Source organism: Lissotriton helveticus, chromosome 2_1 (assembly GCF_964261635.1).
Source record: "Lissotriton helveticus chromosome 2_1, aLisHel1.1, whole genome shotgun sequence".
Taxonomy (NCBI): Eukaryota; Metazoa; Chordata; class Amphibia; order Caudata; family Salamandridae; genus Lissotriton; species Lissotriton helveticus.
The window spans coordinates 1446051879-1446068047 of record NC_136059.1 but is presented as its reverse complement, the minus strand read 5'-3'; the positions used below and the strand labels follow the sequence as shown (position 1 = coordinate 1446068047).

General features: G+C 43.7%; 1 protein-coding gene across 1 annotated transcript in view; it reads left to right on the top strand.

Annotated features, from left to right (window-relative positions):
* Positions 1-16169, top strand: part of KCMF1 (potassium channel modulatory factor 1) — a 251875-nt gene that overhangs the window by 71294 nt on the left and 164412 nt on the right. The gene's annotated exons all lie outside the window — the stretch shown is intronic.

Here is a 16169-nt window from a genome sequence, read left to right as displayed (position 1 = left end):
GATGGGGGGATGGTGGTCCATTGCTTGCCCAGAAGCATGACTTCAGTCTTTGACCCGTTAAGTTTGAGCGATGACTCGCACATCCAGTTGTGAATTTCCTTGAGGCAGTTCGGCAAATTGTCCGGATAGTTGTCCAGTTGGGAAAGTGAAACGACCAGTTGCGTGTCGTCCACGTAGCTCACTATTTTGATCCCGAAGGGGGTGACCACGTCTTCGAGAGGGGCCATGTAAGCATTAAATAGAGTGGGGCTTAGTGATGACCCCTGGGGGACCCCGCTTGTGAAGGGGAGGGTGGCAGAGTGGAAGTTGCCGTCCCATACCTGGAACGAGCGCCCTGAGAGGAAGGATTCTATCCACGTGAGCGCCGAACCTGCGATCCCTACCGCAGCCAGCCGATGGAGTAAGACACGATGGTTAACTGTGTCGAAGGCTGCGCTGAGATCCAGGAGGATCACTGCCACTGACCCTCCTGAATCCAGAATGCACCTTGCCTCCTCGATGACGGCGAGAAGGGTGGTGTCTGTGCGATGGCCCGGGCGAAACCCAGTTTGGGACTGCCGTAAGAGGTTATTTGCTTCTAGAAACTGTGACAGTTGCCCATTGACCAGTTTCTCGGCCATTTTGCTGATGCAAGGGAGGAGTGAAATTGGCCGGTAGTTCGCCATGTCGGCCGGGTTCAGCTAGGGTTTTTTTTTTAGGAGTGCCTTAACTACTGCACTCTTCCAGCTGGGGGGGACCGAGCCTTGAGAGAGCGAGATGTTTATAAGCTCCGTGATCGTAGGCACGATGACAGGGGCTACTGTTTTAAGGAATCTGATGGGGGCGGGATCCAAAGGGGAACCGCTTTTCATTTTGGCCATGGTTGTGTCAACCTCGTTCCGTGTTACTGCCCTAAAAGCAGTCAGCTGAGGAAGCAAGCTGCTTCCTGTGCGGTTGGTGGATGCCTCATTGTCCATGTGGTTCGGGAGGCAGGGAGGGGGAAGGGAAACTAGAATGCGGGCGATTTTAGCGTTAAAGTAGGTAGCCAGTTCGTTACTTCTGTCTACCGGGGGTGAGTTGGAGGAGGGTGGAGCTGGTATTTTCAATAGCTCTTTGGCAATGAGAAAGGATTCCCTTGCCGAGTTGGTGGAGTTTTTTATTCTCGTATCATAGTGAGAGGCTTTAGTGAGCTTCAGGGTTGATTTATAGATTCTCACCGACCTCTGATAGGCTTCCTTGCTGGCGTGCTGCCAGTCTTTCCTCTATAGCCGCTCTGCTTTTTTGCAGCTTTTGCCGAGAGTCCGGAGTTCCGGGGTGTACCATGGGGCAGATCCTAGTTTCCCGTTTTTATCCTCACGGGTTTTTATAGGGAGGATGGAGTCCAATGACGTGGCGATCCACTCACTGAATTTACTGTCTGCGGTGACCGGGTCTTCCGAGGAGGTAGGGGTGGCAGAGTTCAGGGTTCTGGTCCAATCCTCTGTGGAGAGTCTGGACCATGCCCTGTCCCTGGTATAGGTGGTGGGTTTGTGGAGTTTCTTGAAGGCTCCTGGTAGGCGGAGAGGGACCATGAAGTGGTCCGTCCATGGGAGGGGGAGGGACTTGGTATTGTGGATAGAAATTCTTCTATGCATGTGCTCTGTACTTCTTCTGGCTCACCATAGAGTGCTACGTAGTATTGCATGAAGGCCTCATTAATCTCTCCCTGGGTAGATACTGTCTCTCCTGCAAGGGTGGTAACTTCATTGGTGACAACATTAGGGGGGCTGTCGCGCAGCAATTTTGCCAGCAGGGTCCTTGCCTTATCTGCCTCAGTGTGACTCAGTTGCATGTATCTTTGATAGTCTATGACACAGAGAGACTCCAGTAATTCAGCGTGTCTAATTCTAGCCTCCTGCAAGGGCGCCCGCTTGTCCTCATTCAGCACTGCCTCCTGCTCCAGCTTGGTGAGCCTCCCTTCCACTCCTACCAGGGACCTATGAACTTCTTGTCGCGCACCTACCGTCACCCCCGGACCACCGTTTTAAAGGCTTCCCACTCAATTAATCTAGTGGATGCTGTGTTGCTGTTTTCATCAAAGTGCTGTTGGATAGTGTCTGACATAGTGGTGCGGAACACTGAGTCTTCCAGCATTTGGGGCCATAGGCGCCATGTCGGCACTGGGGTGGGTACTCTGCCCCATCCAATCGTTATTTCCAATGGATTGTGGTCCGAGAAGGATTTCGCCAAATATGCGGTCGACGTCACCCGCATCGCTATGTTATCTGAACAGTATATCCTATCAATTCCTATGTGTAACATGTGTACTAGTGAATAGAAGAAGTATTCCCTATGTGTTGGGTGCCTCATCCTCCATACGTCACCCAACCCCCATCCATCAGCCCACCCACGTAGTGCACTCGCCTGTTTACAAGCCCCCGTTCCATTGAGGGGAGGGTGTGACCTATCAAGAGCAACATTCATCACAGCATTCCAGTCTCCACCAATTATCCACGGGTAACCCTCCCAACCTGCCAGGGCAACAGACAGCCTACCCAAAAACTGTTCCTGTTCAGAGTTCGGCGCATATATAGAGTTAAGTTATTCTTATAAGCATAATCTGTCTAAGGATTTCGTTATATGGAAGAATTCTCCCATATATTGTGCATTTTCACCACTTACAACCTTGTTAAGTTCTCTTATAACTGGTATTTCTGAAATGACTAAATCTATATCAGCATGCTGAAACTCCAGTTTACTTGTCACAATGAACAGGCTACCGAGGACACTACATGACACACCATATGTTAGAGGAAGGTGGTGATAAGTCCCCCCTTGTGAGACAGACCAAGGTAATTGTATACACACATAACAATCACTCACATTCATTGTTAGTGTACTCATACAACAATTTGGTAAACACATTTAATGAAAAACCACTGATTTGTCATGATAGAGAATATTTCCATCCATTTGCTCCATATTAGTATCCACAGGTGTTTTAGAAACATCATTAATTCCTTCAGTCGACACATCATTAGTTTTATTTCCATTGTTATTTACATTAAAAATGGGTATTACAACAATTAACAATATCCACATAAATGTTAATAGGAAAACACTACATAAGCTTGAATACATCTACGTTTTAGACAAGATTTTGGTTGTCCAGTCACTTCTGCCATTTTGATATACTACAAAAATACAAAAGTCTAAAAATCTATGGACTGTATTCTATGTAAAAATAAAAATCTCTAAAATAGATTTTAGTTTAATCCTACACGTCAAAGCTGTCTTTTTTACCCCTTTCTTTTATTTCTGCCTTAGGGTATTTCTTGAGTCTTTCATTTAAATGTGACTGACAAGTTGCTCCTTAATCTTTTTACAGTTCCTTTTAAGGTGGTTTCAGTTTGCTTTCATCTGCCTTCTCAGTATCACTACTTTCATTTTCTTCAGTAGGCTCTAAACTTTCGAATTCTTCTAGTATGACATAGGTCTAGTAAGGAGCTTTGTATTTTCTACATAGAATTCTTACTCTTCTTGTTTTACGTGTTGCTTTTTTTTGTCAGGTTCTGCTTGACTTGAGTCTTTGTTACTTTGCTCTGGTCTTTTTCTCAATTTTCTCTTTACTAATCTATATTTCAGTCTTTTTACATCACTTGACCCATGGTCTCCTTTTCTAGATATCTTCATTTGTACTACCCTTTCACCTTCTGTGTTTTGTTCACAAGTTCTTTTATTTAGTCTTCGTTCTATCTCTTTTTCTCTGTTACTTCATAATTCTGTTTCTGTAGATTCAACATTTCGGATTCATCAGTGAGTTCACCTTCTTGTTGCTCATTTGTGACTTTACTCTCCTCTGGTCCTACTTCTGGCTCAACAGCTGTTTCACTTTCTTCTGTCTCGACAGCTGCTTCACTTGCCTCTGGTTCGACTGCAGCCTCACCTTCTGATTCGACAGCAGTCTTTTCAGTCACAGTATCTTGTGCCCACTTTACTTGACTTGTGCTTGGCTGTTCATCATCAAAACGTTCATCAGAATCTGTCACTCCAGACCATTCAGCTTCGCACACTCCAGCTGCTGGTTCTTGATTTTGATTTACCAGTTGATGTTCTTCAGGTCTTTCAATTGGACTTGGAACTAGGCGGGTATGGCTTGTATGTATCCAATTTGGCAAACCTAAACACTTCACTGCTGTGGTCATTACCAATATGATTTGGTAAGGGCCGCTCCAACGGGGTTCTAGGCATGTTTTCCTCATGTGCTACTTGACTAGGACCAACTCACCAGGATTCAAATCATGTGCTTGGTTCCGCTGTGTCGTTATGGCATCTGCTCCAACCTGGCGGGATACAGAACGCACCAGGTCAGCCAGTCCTTTGCAATAATCTAGCACATGAGCATCAGACATATTCATCATTTTGTTCGCAGGTATGTATGCTTGTCTCATGGCTCTTTCCATCAACACTTCATGGGGGCTTAATTCTTTCTTTTTATCAGGAATACTTCTAAGACTCATCAATACAAGGGGTAAAGCGTCAGGCCATTTCAGTGTTGTTGATGCACATACCTTCCCTAATCTAGACTTTGTTGTGCCATTTATCTGCTCAACAATACCAGATGCTACTGGTCGATAGGCCCAGTGCAACTTCTGCTCAATTTGTAATGCTGCACAAATCATCCAAATTATTTCATTATTGAAGTGCAATCCTCTATCTGATTCCAAAGTGACTGGAAAACTAAAACTGGGGATCAGTTCTCTAAACAACAGCTTAGCCACTGTAAGGCTATCATTCCTTCTCGTTGGATAGGCCTCTACCCAGCAAGAAAAAAAACAGACCTTGACAAGAACGTATTTCAGCCCATTGCATTGTGGTAACTCAATGAAATCAATCTGAAGTCTGGTAGAAGGACCTCCTGCTTTCCCAATTACACCCCAACTTACAACTGTCCTCCTTCCTGGATTTTGTTTTTTGGCGGCATATGGCACACCTTTGACATAAATTCTGCGATCACCCTGAACTTTGGATTATACCATGTCTGCTTGAACAGTCTAATCATTGAAGCTCTTCTAATATATGTCAGTCCATGGTACATCCTGGCCATGTGAGAAAGTAAAGAATCTGGTAATACTGGTCTTCCATCGTGATAGACCCATACCTCATCTTCTGCATTTTTCCAACAACCTGTTTTACTCCACTCTTCCTTTACCTCATCACTGGCTTCTTCCTGTATTTGCCTTACCTTGTCACAAGTCTCAAATGTGGTTGTTAACATAAGGTGAACTTCGGTATTTCCTCTTTCAATTGGTCTGTTTATGGCCGTTGTATTTTGTGTACAGTAATGCACTAATTGATCCACGTATCTGTTGCCCTTTGTCACATCACCATCTCCTGATTGATGTGCAGCACATTTAACAACTGCAATTCATTTTGGCAACTGCAAAGCATCCAATAATTCCTTTGGGGAACCTGAGAAAGTCAGAAATCCTCTTTGCTTCCATAGCTGACCGAAATCATGTACGACTCCAGATCCGTACTGACTGTCAGTGTAGATTATTACTTTTAGATCTTTTGCCAATTGACATGCTCTAGCCAGAGCAATTAACTCTGCGACTTGAGCGGAGTCTACCCCCTTCAAACAAGATGCTTCTAGGACTCCTGATAAGGTGCAGACAGCATAACCAGCACACAATTCACCCCTTTCGCTTCTCAAACATGATCCTTCCACAAACAATTCACAATCTGATTCTTCCAAGAGTTCATCCTCTATATCAGGACGGGGCTTAGTACAGAGTTCTGTCACTTCAAGACAATCATGTTCCGCTTCCTCTCACCTCGTCACATCTTGAATTTGGTCCAAAGTAGCAGGGTTCACAGTAGTGCACCTCACCACGTCACATTTTCAGCACCCAGAATCACTCTTTCATATTTAGTCCGACGACTAGAGGTCATATGTTGAGTCTGAATGCGGGTTAAAAGGATCTCAACAGAATGTGGTACATACACCTTAACTGGATAACACATCACAATTGCTTCACTTGGTTCCAGACTTACACAAGTGGTGGCTACTGCTTTTAAACAGCCTAGTAATGCTGCAGCCACTGAATCCAGGGTAGCAGAAAAGAATGCCACTGGACGTCTTGCTGTTCTGAGTTAAGACTGCAAGTGCACTTCCATCTCTCTCACAACAGTACAATGCAAATTCTTTAGTATAATCTGGCATCCCCGAAAGCAGGTGCTTGACAAAGACTGTTTCCTAATTTTGTAAAGAATTCCATACTCTCTTCGTCCAACACAATTGGATCTTTCACATCTTTTCGTGTCAACCTCTGTAGAGGTTTTGCAATCTGTGAGAAACCACAGATCCACTGTCTACAATATCCAACCATTCCCAAAAACATTCACACTTCTTTTTGATTTTTGGGTGAATTCATTTTCTTGATCACACTGATTCTCTCCGGTGTCACATTTCTCACCCCTTTTTCAATCTTGTGACCTAAATACTGAACTTCCTGTATACAGTATTACAATTTAGATAGACACTTTGTCCTCCTTCTGCTAAATGGTTCAGTAAAGCAATTGTATCCGTTACACATGCTTATCTGGTTTTTGATGCCACCAGTAGGTCATCAGTGTACTGAACCAAAACAGAGTTTCCAGACATAACCAGTCTCCAAACATTTTTACAAGATCTGATTAAAGATCGAAGGACTCTGTGTACCCTTGAGGAACTCTGCACCATGCCAAAACACTGTTTCTGAACCGGAATGCAAATAAATATTGACTTTCTGGGTGCAGAGGCATGGAGAAAAATGCCGGACACAAATCAATAACGGTGTACCATTCAGCATCACAGGGAATTTGGTAAAGAATTACTGCTGGATTTGGCACTACTGAAGAACACAGCACTACAATTTTATTCACCTTTCTCAGATCCTGAACTATTCTATATTTTCCATTAGGCTTTTTAATTCCAGTAATGGGTGAGTTACAGGGACTTCTCATTATTTCTTTTAGAATCCCCTGTTCAATCATTTGGTCAATCACAGGTGTGACTCCAGCAATTATTTCTGGACTCATTTTGTACTGTGGGGTGTTTGGATATATAGCACCATCTTTTACTGTAATTTGAATTGGATCTACATTTCTCATTAACCCAATCTCTTTTCCTGTGAAATCTCACGTATCGGATCCCACTGGACTTTTTAATTCTTCAGTCAAATCTTCCTCAGTGAGGAGTGAATATAATTCACTCACTTCTGATTCTCTTTGAGCCATCATTACTATGTATTCAACATCCTCATCTGGTGTCATAAAGGCAACGCCACCCGATGTACAATAAATGGTGCAATTCATTTTGCACAGCAAATCCCTGCCCAGGAGATTACCAGGACTGGAATCACATACCACAAACCGTTGCATGTCTTTGAAATTTCCAATATGAAATTCTTTCAGGGCTGTGACAGGGGTTCTAATATGTTTATTTGCAATGCCTACAACTTGGATAGGTTCTCCCGAGAGGGGTAGGTTTGGAATTTCTGCTGCTCTCACAGTAGAACAGGTAACACCAGTGTCCAACAAGAAAGTGATAGCTTTACCTTCTACCTTTCCATCAACAGATGGACCTGACTGATCTACCGCTACAGATGCGCCTAGTACGCACTCTTCCTCCCGCCTCAGGCACCGTCATTGAGATGAATCCAAATCACTCTCATTGCACCGCAACAAATACTGCGAAACTTGTGGATTCTTATCAAACTGCTCTTCTCCTCGGAATCCAGTACTCGCACTGTACATCTGCATATGAGCATTCACATTATGGGGTATAGGAGGTTGTGGCACCTGTAACTGTGGAGTAACTACCTGCTGCTACTGATGTTGATTCTCAATCACCTCATTCTGCATCTGTGGATTTAAATTTTGATTTACTCCATTACCCTTTTGACCAGAACTACACATTCCTCCAATGTCCAAATTTTCCGCACTCATGACAAGGACATTTCTTTTTAGCTTCCTCCTTACACATTTTAAAGTTCCCTTAACCTACATTGTGTACTAGTCCAACCTGACTCTGACTTTGTTATTTTCTTGCTGCTGTTCTGCCGTCTTCACTTGTGCCCACATCATTTTCTCCTTTAACGTTTTAAGCCTTAAATCAATGTCATCACTACGGTACTTTGCATACCTCATAATCTTGTCTATTAATTTGCTTTGCCAGCAGAGCATATTCTGTTGTATCATTGGACTAATCTCTGGTTTCAATCAATGTACAAATCGATACACAAAATATCCCATATCTTTATCTCCAATATTCTTAAACCCACTGTACTGTTAAAACACTTGCACCAATCTCTCATAATATGCATGCACTGACTCTTTAGGCTCTTGGGTTGCCCTGTCAATCTTAACCCAATCTATTTCTTTAGGTAAACTCTTCCCTTTCAAGAAAGTAATGGCCTGATGGTACTTCTTTATCACCTCTTCAGATGGTGCACCCGATTTTGCATCTCTGGGATATTCATCCTTAGGCCAGTCAACAGTAATTTTACATTCTGTCCACAAATCAGCCGGACCACTATTTCAAAAAGACCATCTAAGTCTTTCAACAGCAACTATGAAACCTTTACAAATCTATCCACTTGTCTATACCATTCAACTGGCTTCTCTCGCAATCTTGGAAAATCATTGGTGAATGACAGTATATCATGTCTAGTCCAAGGTACATTTATTTATTTATTTTATTTATTTCTGGCGATTTTTAGAGCGCGCAAATACCCTGGGGTGTCTCGGCGCTGTAGTTGCAGAACTCTCCGGAGGAAGGGGGGGGGATTAGGCAGGGAACAGCCATGTCTTTAGTTGCTTTCTGAAGTTAAGAAGGGTCGGAGCGCTCTTGATGTTTAGAGGAAGTGCGTTCCACATTTTGGCCGTGGCCACAGCAAAGCGTTTGTCGCCCCAGTTGGCCCTTCTTGTACGGGGGACCATGAGTAGGTGCGCTGAGGATGACCGCAGAGTTCTAGTATGTTCAAGCGGTCGGAAGGCTTTCCTTAAAAATAAGGGTCCTTGATCGTGAATGGCCTTATATGCAATGCATAAAGCCTTAAACTTGATGCGGCTCCTCACCGGTAGCCAATGTAATTGTCGATGTAGGGGGAAACTGATGCAAATCTAGGGATAGATAGCAGTGTTCTGGCAGCAGCGTTCTGGACAGTTTGCAGTTTATTAAGAACCTTTTGTTGTGTATTGAGTAACAATGCATTGCAGTAATCAGTTTTGGAGAATACTAGTGTACTGACCAAGGTTTTGCCTGCATGTGACGGAAGGTATGGGATTAGTTTTTTTATCCTTTTTAGTACGTGGAAGGAAGAAGAAACCACAGCATTGACATGTTGCTGGAATGTCAATTTGTTATCGAAGATAACGCCCAAGTTGCGTACCTTCGTCACAGGTTCTGGCGGTTGTCCCATCTGGTAAGGCCACCATTGAGGGGACCAGGTGGGTTGAAGCCTCCCGAATGTCATCACTTCTGTCTTATCAGAATTAAGTTTAAGACAGTTGGATGACATCCAGGAGCTTATTGCCTTCATTCCCATTTGGAAATTGGCTGCTACTGAGATTCCGTCATTATGTATCGATAATACCAATTGGGTATCGTCAGCATAAGTAGTGAGGGAGATTCCACAGGATTTTATGACCCTCGCCAGGTCCGACACATAGATATTAAATAGTGTCGGACTTAGCGAGGATCCCTGTGGTACTCCACATGGCAAGGAGAAGGTCTGAGATGTGAAATTGCCTAGTTTCACTGTTTGTGGACGGTTCGACAGGAATGAGGCCAGGAGGTTTTTTGCTTTGCATGTGATTCCTATGGCTTCGACACGGTCGATCAAGGTGGCGTGGTCGACCGTGTCGAAGGCCGCAGATAGGTCCAGGAGTACTAGAACTGCGGCTCCTCCATTGTCCATTGTAGACCTAATCTCATCTGCTGCTTTCAACAGTGCCGTCTCTGTTCCGTGGCCCTGTCGGAACCCAAATTGGGTGTCATCCAGTAGATTATTGTGATGGATGTAATTTGACAGCTGGATATTCATGATCTTTTCAAAGATCTTTGCAGGGAATGGGAGACAGGCAATGGGCCTATAACTAGCAGGAAGGAGAGGGTCTAGACTAGGTTTTTTAAGCAGCGGTTTGATTATTGCTTTTTTCCACTGCGGGGGGTATACACCGGATTCAAACATTGCATTGCAGATGGTGGTTAGGGGGGGGGCAATGACCTCCGAGATGAGGTTAAGAATGTTTGGAGGGCAAGGGTCCAAAGGAGAGCCGGATTTGGTTCGAGCAATCAGTAGTTGAATGAATTCACAGGAGGTAGGTTCAAAAACTGCGAATGAAGGGGCGGTGTCAGCTATGGAATGAGAGGGAATGGTCGCTACCTCAGGTGTAAATGAGTTAAAGATGGCTCTAACCTTGTCCTCGAAAAAATTGGCTAATGCATCAGAAAGGGCTTGAGATCCTTCTGACTGAGGAACAGATGGATTGGACAGATAAGTTACTACTTGAAATAGTTTCCCTGAGGAGTTTTTCGCCTCATTAATTTGGCTTGTATAGTATGTAGTTTTTTCTGTTTTTATGAGTTTTTTATAGTTAGTGAGAGCGCTTTTGTAACTAATCTTGTCAGATGTGTTAAAGTTACGGCGCCACTGCCGTTCCAGGTTTCTGCAATACTGACGCTGAAGTCTGAGCGGCTCAGAGAACCAGGGGGCTGATAGGCGTTTTCTAGTACAGTGGGAGGTTTTAGGAGGTGCTAATTTGTTGCAGGCTTCGGTCAGAATCTCCGTGTAAGTGTCTGACGCTGCTATGGGATCATGCTCGTTAAGTGATGGGCTATCCTGAATCATCTGAGTGAGACGTTCAAGATTTAAGTTCTTCCAGTCTCTGAATGTAGTAGAGTGGGGAAGAGACAGCCGAGGGGGCGTGGGTTTAGTAGGGATAGAGAAGCATATCGCAAAATGATCAGTCCAAATTAGAGGAATGACCTCTGTGATGGAGATTTCGGGATTGTTGGTGAATACTCCATCCAACGTATGGCCTGCTTTGTGCGTGGGCATTTTAACAATTTGTGTGAGACCGGCAGTCTCTAAATCTCCAAGTAACATTTTAGTGTCAGGGTCTTCTGAAACTTCGAGGTGAAAGTTAAAATCACCTAGAATGGTAAACTGTGGTGCTCCAATGGATGTCTCGATTATATGATCCAGGCGTGCTAGAAATTTGGCTCTGGATCCTGGAGGGCGATAAATCAGCATACCTTTAAATGTTGCTTTACTGGATAGGCCTATGGAGAAGAGGAGGGCCTCGCATTCAGGATAGGTAGTGTCTGTAGTCGATATTTTAAGGTGATCTTTGTACATGATTGCGACTCCTCCACCCTTTCTTATAGGTCTGTCTAGTTTACACACACAGTAATTGTCTGGTGTGGCGTCTCTAAAATCGGGGCCAGAGGCCTCGTCTCCCCAAGTTTCGGTGATAAATAGAATATCTATCTGTTGCGAGTCTATGAACTCAGCGATTTCGAATTTATGTTTTGGTAGAGATCTTGCATTGATAAGAGCTGCTGTTACTAGAGGGGGAGGTATAGGGGGAAAGATGGGTGGCGTCTCAGTGCAAGTGGGACACTTGAGAGGTCCGAACCTAGGATCGTTGTAATTAAAGTTTGGACATGAATGAGGGTACCTGGTTGTTTGTTTGATGCTGAGGAGTTGATCCGAAGTGTAAGTTAGTGGCAAGGCGCTGGTTGCGGGATAGGGAGATGAAGGATCAGGGGGGGTGGCCCTTAGCCCAGTCTCGGCGCGGACGAGCGCAGACGAGCTTGCCTTATGCGCGCCTTTGGCGCGCATTCGTCGCGCCCGCTGCGCTCGTCCGCTGCGCTTCCTGTGCATACACATTCTTATGGACTAAAGACGCTAGGGGGTGTGGCCTCGGAGTGGGCGTGTCCTGCTCCGGGCGGGGGGGAGATGGTCTTTTCCCAAGCGAGGTACTTGTGGTCTTCCCAGCGCTCGTATTCGGCAATAAACAAGTGCCTGCACACAGTAATCGTGTGCAGGGATCAGGGGGAGAGTGAAGTTAAAAAGGTGAAATTTTCAATTTTAAAAGCAAATCAGACGTCTCCCGGCTGTGCCTCAGGAGGTAAAACAACTAACAAGCGCCCAAGCGCGACGGCGCGCTATTTATGCAGTGTTCTTAGGGGGCGTGGCCTCGGAGTGGGCGTGTCCTGCTCCGGGCGGGGGGGAGATGGTCTTTTCCCAAGCGAGGTACTTGTGGTCTTCCCAGCGCTCGTTTTCGGCAATAAACAAGTGCCTGCACACAGTAATCGTGTGCAGGGATCAGGGGGAGAGAAGTTAAAAAGGTGAAATTTTCAATTTTAAAAGCAAAACAGACGTCTCCCGGCTGTGCCTCAGGAGGTAAAACAACTAACAAGCGCCCAAGCGCGACGGCGCGCTATTTATGCAGTGTTCTTAGGGGGCGTGGCCTCGGAGTGGGCGTGTCCTGCTCCGGGCGGGGGGGGAGATGGTCTTTTCCCAAGCGAGGTACTTGTGGTCTTCCCAGCGCTCGTTTTCGGCAATAAACAAGTGCCTGCACACAGTAATCGTGTGCAGGGATCAGGGGGAGAGTGAAGTTAAAAAGGTGAAATTTTCAATTTTAAAAGCAAAACCACCACCTGGAACTTCTCTCATTGGGCATGCCCTTTCAACTTGCTCAGTTTCCTTTAACATAAACCTGGACGGGCCCTTACCAGTAGTTTCTTCCTTCATTTTCATCCATTTACTCCTCCATCGTTCTACAGTTTCCCATTTCTTCAAAATATTAATTCTCTTATCTGCAATCTTTTCCCTGATTTATTCAGACTCTCGAAATCCAGTAAAAGCCATTCTGTACGTTTTCTGCAACACTTTCGACTTTTCTATATCAACACCAAACTTAATAGCAGCTTCCGATAGTTTCTCATGAAGATTCTTCGCTCTCCAAGTAATGCTTTTACACAAAAACAGCACTCTTCCTCACCATAATTTCCTAGTCAATCTGGACTTACTGTTCCAATAATCATCTCTTCTAACTCTACTTTCAATTGACTCACATTTATACTCTGTGATTGAGCTTTTGGCTTGGTCATTTATTTTATCCAATTAGTTACTTCTTCTGGAGAGGGACCTGCTGAACTCCTTGCTAATGGAGTAATATCTGGCCCTATTTTCCTTTGGTCTAATTGAATACTTCTCCTAGGGGTCTCTGTTAATAAATCACCGACTGGAAGGTCTAACAGTGTGGTATTTTGGTCATTTTGTCTACTTTTATTTGTTACTGACACTATTTCACTCCTTAAACTACTTCTTAGAACTGACAATGTATTTACTTTTGGCAATGTCGATTTTTCTCCAAATAATGGAACCACAGGCCCAATTGTCACGGTACCTTGGGGAGTTAATGTTGTTACCATTTGTGGGGCGCTTGGAATCACCTCCCCTGAATTTTCTTCATATGGCGGAGGTCTTTTGGTCATAATATCTTCGAGCAATTAATCATCGGATTCATCCAAGCCCTCTCTGGACGTTTCTATATTTTTCCTTTTCTCTTTACACTTAGTACCTGTCTGACTTCCTACTGTCAAAACTGGATATAGATCTTCAGTCACCATAGCTCTTCTCCATCTTTTCATTTGATCTTCTCGCCTCTCAAATGGATATCTAGACATAAAGCCTCTGAATCTTCTACCACTTCTATCTTTGTCTCACTCAAAAGCTTCCACTTCCTAATCTTATAACGCTTCATACTGGTGAAGTCTAGGGTTTGGCTCTAATGAATTTATTCTATTTCTCAAATTTTGTAAAATTCTTACATTAAATGTACGATACTACGGGGAAAGCTAACATCCCATCATCGTTCGTATATTTCATCCAGTTCTCTAACCAAACACACGTATGGTGGCCTCGCTCCATCATCATGTGAGAAGCAGGCGTTTTTGGGGGTGGAATTGGGAATTCCGTCTCTAGTCACAATTTGTTTGTCTTTCTTAAAGAAATTCTTTGTCTTTAGCAAACCCATTTTCAGACTCTTTTATTAGTATTTCTCAACAAACAGAATAACAAAACTTCTCCGTAACTCTCCTTTCCTTATTTGCTAAGTTCTGTCCTATACTAGCGCGACTCACACCAACCAACCAATCAGAGCTCTCTACGTATCTACAGTCTCAACCAATGTCAGCGCGACTCATACCAGCCAACCAATCGGAGCTATGAACACACCCGCTATCCGACCAATGCCAGCGCAGCCTTTTGTGACATCAGTTTTTACTCCTTCCACTGAGCCTCCCTTTACAATCTACTCTTGATACACGCCTGCTGCTTTGTCCAATAACAGTGCGGCAATTTGTGACGTCAGTATCACTCCTGCTTCTGACCTCTACTTCACAAAATCTAAACAGCAATTTTTTTTTTTTTGAGTTTTCTTAATCAAAGAAAAATTATATTCTGTTAGCAACAACATAAAAAGACAATGCTACCTTCTCTGCTCCGCTAAATAAAGAGATAGTCTTCACTTTTCCAAGAGATCCTTAGACTGCAAGTAATAACGACCAGCGTTATCTCAATTCTCTATCAAGCTCCGGGGAGACCTGTTACTCCTCTAGGGATAAAGCCGAAGTTTCACAATAGGATAGTCCATACACTTTCACCCAAATCCCTGATGCGCTGGGGTAAAGTTTGTTAACTTTACTTCAATTTTTTCTCTGGCACTAAATTTAAACAGCCTATACTTTTGCGTATTTAAGACATTTTAATCGACTTTTCATCTACTTGGTCCATTTAATCTTAGAAACTGGCTAAAATAACCGCAAACTCTTGGTGAGATTTAATAATATTATCTAGTAATAATAAATGCTCATAGCGATTACATTCATAAATTCAAATACTGGAAACCTCATGAGAGAGAAACTTCGATCTATAGCAGAGTGAAAACGGAATCATTCATCAACACTACCTTGCAAAGAGTGGATAGATGAAGAGACATTAGATACAAGTAAAATATATATCTTTTTTACATCATCAATTTGGAGGTGATCGATGTAGAGACAAAAATGTTACTGCAAAATTATTTCTGCAATGCTAAGTTAGATCAGATACAAACCCAAGGGATCTGTAAGGGGAAAAACCACCGCCTAGGCAGCAGTGGGGGACCCCTGAACCAACTGTCAGGGATCAAAGACTCCAGGACAGGAACAGCTAGGCCTCTCTGCATACCGGCGAACAGCGACACATCCCTCACTCGGACACCTTCAGCCTAAGCAACCTTAACCACACCCCTAAAGCACCTATTCTTATACCCTAAAAGCACATGTCTGTCCCACAATAGTTGCTAAATTTGCATTTTCTAGCTAAGGGATTGGTTGAGTTCTAGGGGTTGTAAGTCACCCCACTATGAAATCATCTACTTTTGACTACACCATTATATAGTCATGATTACAGCTCTCGCTCATTAGTTTACATGTATCAAACGTAACATCATTTTATTAACAATTTATAACATCCATCGACTTCATGTGCCGTTCCCACGTTCATATTGACTGTTGGCGGGCTTTCAACGTTCTGTCCTTCAACAGGTCAAGCTTTTTCTGCTCTGTTCGGCACTTTCAGTTATGCGGTTACATGGTTCCTGCTCGCTCCTAATTCCACCCGCCCTCGGTTAAGCAAACTTTAAAAGGATTACTGAAGGAACGGACAACGGACATTTATTAATTGTCACAATGCAATTTTCACTGTTTACCACCCACTTTAGCTCTACTTCATATTAACGGTTAGCCTAGCACAGCACAAGCAGAAAAGCTGCATTATTTATTAAGATAAAGCAACGCACACCATGCTTTTTACTAAATACACATGCGACCTTGCCATGCAAACCTTCTTAATTCGTTCTAAACACAAGATTATTACATTTCCGGTTATTTACGTATTATTCAGCGTTAGTTCATGCATATTGCGAAGCAAGTTTCCAGCGTGTAGTGTTAATGTTCACATTAGTTGTTCTAACGCTACTTACTCTTAGTATGTATTATAGAGGTGTTCGATTGAGCAGGTTTCTTTTGCGAAATCCTGCTCCTTCAGGGTCTTATTCATCTGCACTATGTGTGATCTGAAGCCGAGATTTGTATCCATGTAGAATCC